This window comes from Panthera leo, chromosome F2, assembly GCF_018350215.1.
Source record: "Panthera leo isolate Ple1 chromosome F2, P.leo_Ple1_pat1.1, whole genome shotgun sequence".
Classification (NCBI taxonomy): domain Eukaryota; kingdom Metazoa; phylum Chordata; class Mammalia; order Carnivora; family Felidae; genus Panthera; species Panthera leo.
Window position 1 is genome coordinate 79843846 of NC_056695.1, and position 6266 is coordinate 79850111.

General features: G+C 50.5%; 1 protein-coding gene across 4 annotated transcripts in view; it reads right to left on the reverse strand.

Moving 5' to 3' along the window:
- The window catches only part of TRAPPC9 (trafficking protein particle complex subunit 9), a 570461-nt gene extending 564406 nt beyond the window's left edge, over window positions 1–6055 (reverse strand). For 2 of the 4 annotated variants that reach the window (XM_042923741.1, XM_042923739.1), the window contains exon 1: window positions 5566–5663. The gene's annotated coding sequence lies outside the window, so the exon portion shown is untranslated. Of the gene's footprint in view, window positions 1–5565; window positions 5665–6039 lie in introns of those variants that run through there. The other 2 variants (XM_042923740.1, XM_042923742.1) reach the window with 2 other exon arrangements.
- Between the last annotated feature and the right edge of the window lie 211 nt (window positions 6056–6266).

Sequence of the window (6266 nt, forward strand, 5' to 3'; positions counted from 1 at the left end):
CAATAAATCTGTGGAGGGGAAAAAAGACCACATAAAAAGCTACAGTCAGCACAGGGTTGGCACAGGGATAAAAAGAAAGATGGACCGTGATCATGCCCAGACCCAGACCCACACATACATGGTCATTTGAAATATGGTAGAGGTGCCATTGTAGAGCAGTAGGACAGGACAGACTCCCCAATAAATGACACCGAGACAATGGGTAATCCATGTGTAAGAAAGACACTTGACCCAATCAGAATATGGGGAAAATGCTCAAATAGGTATCTTTGAAGAGGAAACTCAAACAGCCAAGACATGGACAGAAGGATGCCCCGCTTCAATGACAATCAGGAAAAAGCAAATTAAAGCCATAGTGATAGACCATTTCACACCCAAAATAAATGGACAAAATAAAAGTCTTATTGTGGGGGCGCCTGGGTGGCTCAGTCAGTTAAGCGTCCGACTTCAGCTCAGGTCACGATCTCACGGTCCGTGAGTTCGAGCCCTGCATCGGGCTCTGGGCTGATGGCTCAGAGCCTGGAGCCTGCTTCCGATTCTGTGTCTCCCTCTCTCTCTGCCCCTCCCCTGTTCATGCTCTGTCTCTCTCTGTCTCAAAAATAAATAAACGTTAAAAAAAAATTTTTTTTTAAGTTTTATTGTGGTAAAATATACATATCATAAGATTTACCACTATGGCGCTGAGTATATTCACATCATTGTGTAGCTGCTTCCAGAACTTTCCATCTCTCCCACCTCACACTCTGCACTCAGTGGACAACCCCCCAACCCCGCCCTTCCTGTCCCTGGTAGCCACCATTCTGACTTTCTGTCTCTGTGAATTTTTTTTTTATTTCTTTAATATTTGTAAATTTTAGAGAGAGAGAGAGAGAGAGAGAGACAGACAGAGCATGAGCAGGGGAGGGGCAGAGAGAGAAGGAGACACACAGAATCAGAAGCAGGCTCCAGGTTCTAAGCTGTCAGAGCAGAGACTGCCATAGGACTCTCAACCTCACAGACCATGAGATCACAACCTGAGCCAAAGTTGGACGCTTAACGGACTGAGCCACCCAGGCGCCCCACTGTCTCTGTGAATTTAGCTGCTCTGGATCCCTCATGTAAGTGGAATCATACACTATGTGTCCTTTTGTGACTACCTTATTTCGCTTAGCAGAATGTATTCAGGGCTCATCCGTATTGTAGCATGGGTCAAAATTTCCTTCTTTTTGAATGCTGAGTAATATTCCGTTGTATAGATATACTATTTATTGGGGCACCTGGGTAGCTCAGTCAGTTAAGTGTCCGACTTCAGCACAGGTCATGATCTCACAGTTTGTGGGTTCGAGCCCCATGTCGGGCTCTGTGCTGACAGCTCAGAGCCTGGAGCCTGCTTCGGATTCTGTGTCTCCCTCTCTCTCTGCCCGCCCTGCTTGCGCTCTGTCTCTCACTCTCAATAAAAATTTAAAAAAATAAAAAAATTTTAAAAAGTAACTCTCCTATATGACAGTGGCCATACAGACTGGTACATCCTAGGCAACTCTGGCCTGCAGATGGCAAGAGACATAAACAAAGGTTCTTAGAAGCCAGAACTAAAGACAACCCAAATGTCCACTGTCAGGAGAATGGATAAATGAACTGTGGCCCTCCAACATAACGGAATACTACAGAACAGTGAACGTGAATGACCCAGGAACATGGTTGAATCTCAACAACACGATGGGCAAATAAAGATGTGGATCAACGCAAAGAGCGTGATTCTCCCCGCTTACATAAAATTAAAAACCAGGCAACACTAAACAATATACTGTTTAGGGATATTTACACGCATGGTAAAACCATAAAGAAAAATAAATTTGATGTCCATCAACTGACAAATGGATAAAGAAGGTGTGGTTTATATATACAATGGAATACTACTTGGCAATGAGAAAGAAGGAAATCTGGCCATGTGCAGCCACGTGGATGGAACTGGAGGGTATTACGCTAAGTAAAATAAGTCAGTCAGAGAAAGACAGAATACCATAGGTTTTCACTCACGTGTGGATCTTGAGAAACTTAACAGAAGACCACGGGGGAGGGAAGGGAGAAAAAAAGTTACAGAGAGAGAGGGAGGCAAACCATAAAAGCCTCTTGGATACTGAGAACAAACTGAGGGTTGATGGGGGGTGGGGGAGAGGGGAACGTGGGTGATGGGCATTGAGGAGGGCACCTGTTGGGATGAGCACTGGGTGTCGTATGGAAACCAATTTGCCAATAAATCATATTAGAAAAAAAGAAAGAAAAATAAATGTGGGTAGTGGTTCCTTGCATGGCAGAGAGGAGCGTAGTTCGAGAGAGACACAGCGGGCTTCAGAAGTAGTACTTCTGTCCCATGCCTTAAGCTGAACAGCAGACACGGGGGCATGAGTTTTGCCATTCTTTAAACTATACATAAACATTACATATACTTTTGCTATTGTCTGTATTTTAAAATTTTTAAACAGTTGAAAAAGGGAGAAGGTCCAACTTCAAGGAGCTTACAGCCTACTTGTCAGCAGGTCAACTAGTTTTGGAGGACTTGGGGGGGGGGGGGTTCTTATTTTAGAGATGGGGGAGGGACACAGAGAGAGAGAGGGAGAGAGAGAGAGAATCTCAAGCGGGCCCTTCAATCTCCCAACCGTGAGACCAAGACCCAAGCGAAAATCGAGTCAGATGCTCAACCGAGCTACCCAGGCGTCCCCAGGTCAAGTAGTTTTAGAGCCTCACCTCTGCACCTGTCCTCTGTCAGCAGGGTATGCTGCTTAGTCCTGCAATGCCTTCTTCTCTGAGCAAGAAAACTGAGACACAAAAGAGGCAGGTGCAGGGGCGCCTGGGTGGCTCAGTCGGTTGAGCGTCCGACTTCGGCTCAGGTCATGATCTTGCGGTCCATGAGTTCGAGCCCCGTGTCGGGCTCTGTGCTGACAGCTCAGAGCCTGGAACCTGCTTCGGATTGTGTCTCCCTCTCTCTGCCCCTCCCCTACTCATGCGCGCGCTCTTCCTCTCTCTTAAAAAATAAACAAAATTAAAAAAAAAGAGGCAGGTGTGTTACAGACGCAGATCCACTTGAAGATGGGTGGACGGGGGGTCCTGGACACGGGTCTCAGGACAGGTGTTCCGTTTCCCTAGCCTCAAGTAAAATGAGAAAAACCAGAATAAAACTAACCTTACGTAAATTTAGTAGGTGCTTTATAAATATTCACTACTATTGTAATTGATGGTGATGAGCTTCCACATTTTTTGGCCTTAAAACACCCTGGTTTTTACAAAATGTTGGTGAGAATAGATGGCGGTTATTTTTCCATTGTCCTATCTAGGCCAACACTAACACTGGCATGCCTGTCTCTGCCCCCAGTTTTCCGGAATTTACGAATCTATGAAATCTAAACAAATAAGTCACCCTGAACCAAATGATCCCTCTGGGTCCCTTCCAGTTCTAACAAGGCACTAAAAGACACCAGCGATCAAATCCACGCCCCAGGTCAATAAACCTTACAGCAGCCTCAGGCAAGGATTATCCCTGAGGCGGCTCAGTTTCAGCAAACTCCTTCACTTTTGCCCCAAATTCAAAATACGCATCTAACACAGGAGGAAACTGGTCTCACGCAAGCTGGAGAAAAGAAATCCACTGGGCTCTCTATAACGTGCCCTATTGAGATTTCCCATCAATCCTAAGAAAGAAGTATTATTGTCTTTAATCTCACAGATGAGGTAAGGCTCCGTCATTCTGTTCACCATCTCCTAATAGCATCGAACACAATATTAAGACATCAAAACTATATTTCTTCAACATGGTAGTTCCCCCAAAAGCTAAACATAAAGCTACCGTATAAACAGCAATTCTACCTCGAGGTACCTACCAAAGAGATTCGAAAACATACGCCCACGCAAAAACTTGTCCACAAATGTTGGCAGCGGCCTTACTCTTAATAGTCAAAAAACGGAAACAACACCAGTGTCCATCAACTGATGAACGGATAACCAAAATGTGGTCTGTCCAACAATAGGCTGTTACTCAGACATAAAGGGAACAAAGTACTGATGATACAGCTACCACACGGGTGAACCTTGAAGGCATGCTACGTGAAAGATCGCCAATCACAAAAGGCCATGCACTGCATGACTCCACTTATATGAAATGCCCACAACATGCACATCCCTGGAGACAGAAAGTAAACTAGGGGCTGCAAGACCAGAGAATAAGTCGCTAGCAAGGAGAAAGGAGTTCTTTTTGAACTGATAAAAAATGTTCTGACACGACGATGATTGCACGACTGTGGATACAGCAGAACCATGCGGCTGTACATTTTAAATGGGTGGATTTTGTGGTATGTGAGTGACAGCTCAATAAACCAGTTATTTAAAAAACTACGTTTCTTGGGGCGCCTGGGTGGCTCAGTCGGTTGAGCGTCCAACTTCGGCTCAGGTCATGATCCCACAGTTCGTGAGTTCCAGCCTCACGTGGGGCTCAGTGCTGACAGCACAGAGCCTGGAGCCTGCTTGGAATCCTAGGTCTCCCTCTCTCTCTCTCTCTCTCTGCCCCTCCCCCACTCATGTTCTCGCTCTCTCTCTCTCTCAAAAACAAACATTTTTAAAAATTAAAATAATAAAATAAAATAATAATTAATAAATAAATAGTTATATTTCTTGACAACTAGTTTTCCGTCTATACTACTAGTCTGCCACACAATTTAAGAAAAACAAACAGAACCCTGCCAGGAGATCTTTAGTGTGGCAATATTCCTGGGTCTCCAACATCATGCCTCCGATGCTGTTGTGTCATGTTCACAAGCACTCGCTGGGATGGATTAGGAACTGGCTGCAATTATTTTTCAAAAATTGCCAGTCACTAGTTTAAACTGGGGGGGGGGGGGGGGGGGGGGGGTGATGGATGGAGGATGTCACAGCCCCACGCCTTCAGTTCATTTTGAACTAAACCGAGCCCTGTTCAACATTTTAATCCCTCTCTCTAGAAAAAAAAAAACATAGGAACTCAACAAGCACCCTGTCTGAACACCAGAAAACCGTGGGTTAAAAGACATCTGTGCCGGCGGTTCCCGAGAAGGAGAGGAGCGTAGGCAAGCAGAGTGCGGGCACGCGTCTGTCCCCGCCACCCCAGTGGGGTCAGCCGGAGTTGACCACGCGAAGATCTCATGCCGGGGAAGAGCGCCTGCGGGCGCCGAGCTCACTCGGAGGCACTCTCTACCCCGCGCAGAGCCAGGATGGCAGGCACAGGGGGGGGAAGCCCCGGGCAGGCCGGGCGCCCAGCCGGGAGAGAGACCGGCGCCCGCCGGGGGTCCCCAGACCCGGCTCGGCGCAAGAGGGGAGGGGGCCGCCGCCGCGCGCCGCGGAGAGCAGGGCCCGGGACCCCGGGGTGGCAGGTGCGGACGCGGCCCTGGACACGTGTGCTGCGGGAGCCGGGCAGGGTCACGGGCTGGGGCTGGGGCGGGTGCGAACTGGACCCGGCCCGGGCAGGTGCGGGCTGACTCGCGCCGTCGCTCGCCGCCACACACAGGCAGCCCTCCCGCAGCCGGCCGAACCCCGGCCCGGAGCCCCCCACCTCGCACTTACACAGCCGGCGCCCCGGGCCCGGAGCAGGAGCCGACGGCCTGGCGGGCGGCGGAGCCGAGCAGCCTCTGCGGCCGCTCCCCCTACTCAGAGCTGGCGCTTCCTACCGGCGGCCGCGCCGGCACCCTCCTGCGCATGCGCGGGGCCAGTCCGGGCCCGGGCTCCGCTCCGGGCTTTACGAGAGACGCGGAGGGCCGCAGGGAGGGGGAAGAGAGAGGGGAGAGGAGAGGGGAAGGGAGGGAAGGGACAGCAGATACCGGGAGAAAGCCTCCCCTCCTGGGTCGCCACACCCAGCAGGGTGTGTGTCTCAGCGCCACTTTCCAACCCCCTCGAGGCGCGCTGCTCAAACTTCAACGCCCCCGCCGGGGCCCGGCAAGACCCCTAAAGTGTCAGCCCACCGCCCCCTCCCCCTGCCAGGCTCCCCTCCGCCCCGGGGACCAAGCACCCACAGAAGGGATCGCTGATGTTCAGAACTACCTGTTGGCTGTAGAAGTTCTCCTTTTGCAGGCTTGGAAACAGGCACGCGCGGCCTAAGCGTCCTCCTGGGCGTGCTTCACCCGCGCAGCAGCCGGGCTGGGCAGGGGCGCGAGGTGAAAGGTCAGAGCCGGAGCAGGAGCGTGGTCCGATCCCTCGTGGGTGGAACCTCTACCCCCCTGGAGGGCCCCAGCAATCCATCCACACCCAGCCCCCACCGACCCCGAAAT